Below are 1218 nucleotides of genomic sequence, written 5' to 3' on the forward strand. Positions count from 1 at the left end.
GACTCCAGGTCCCAGGACGCCCTGCAGGCCTGTGAAGAAACGCAACACACAAGGAGTAGCCTTGTGCTCACGTTCATACGGATTATTGTTCTTCCAGGAGACAGAGTTGCTCGGTGTCACTCGATGATATCAGCCGCCAAGGCTAATTCTGCTCAACACTCTCTCTATTATCATACAGCGTTTTGAGTTTTTCCACAGGAGGCACAGTGGCAGTAAACGAAGCCGATGCCTCCCCTGCTGTGTGAGATTGTAATTGTAATTGACCAGAACAAGTCCTTACATATGAACCCTCTGTAAACTGCCCCCACCCCATATTAGCCAAGCAGAGGGATCTAGTTCCTACTCGAGGGAGACGGCACTTTCAACCAAACCCGGTTAATATTCAAAGCCTCATTAAAAATGAATCAGTGGGCCGTTAAAAAAAAAGGAAACCGGGCACATATGAGAAGGCAAAATCCAGGCATTTATTTTTAATTATACTTTATGTTTTAAATTTGTCCAGAATGCTCCCCAAGCTCCTGTTGCAGTCAACTAAAGACACAAAAATGGTAAAATACCTACGTCAAGAGGGGTTATAAACCCCAAATTGGGGCAATCTAACGCCGGATTGGTCCGGAGAGACCGTGGTTCATTTCTCCTGCTGAAATATTCAAGAGCTTCTCATTGGCCTCAGAGGCACCAAGCAGGATCAGGTCGAGTGTGTTCGTGTTCCGACAAACGGAATTTAAAGCACAGCAGAGAAACGCGATAGAGAGGTTGAATAGAAAGAAAAAAAAAACAGCATGTAGAATTCACAGCTATCGCCGGATCCACCGATCTTCTCCTTGCCACGTCTGTCTGACCCTTCGCAAACACAATTTCTCTAATGTCATTTATGAACAAGGCCAGAGAAGCCACTGTCTGTCATCGGGACTCAGTGGACAGGCAGGAAACAAGAACTGACACATGACAGATTCTTAGGTTTGTGCAATCAGACAGCTCGAGCCCTAACACTCAGCTTGACAAAACCTTCTGCTCGACCCTGTACGTACCACCCAACCACCCAACCAACCAACCAAACAACCAACCAACGGTTCAGATGTCAATCTGCCAGAACAGATTATTAACTCTCCCATGAAGGGGTCAAGTCATATTCATCACCACTAATCATGTCAGGCAGAGCACGAACACCCTCAGCACTCGGGGTAAGTAAGACGGGGTAAGCGTGTGTCTCGGTAC

This window comes from Tachysurus fulvidraco, chromosome 23 (genome assembly GCF_022655615.1).
Source record: "Tachysurus fulvidraco isolate hzauxx_2018 chromosome 23, HZAU_PFXX_2.0, whole genome shotgun sequence".
Lineage (NCBI taxonomy): Eukaryota > Metazoa > Chordata > Actinopteri > Siluriformes > Bagridae > Tachysurus > Tachysurus fulvidraco.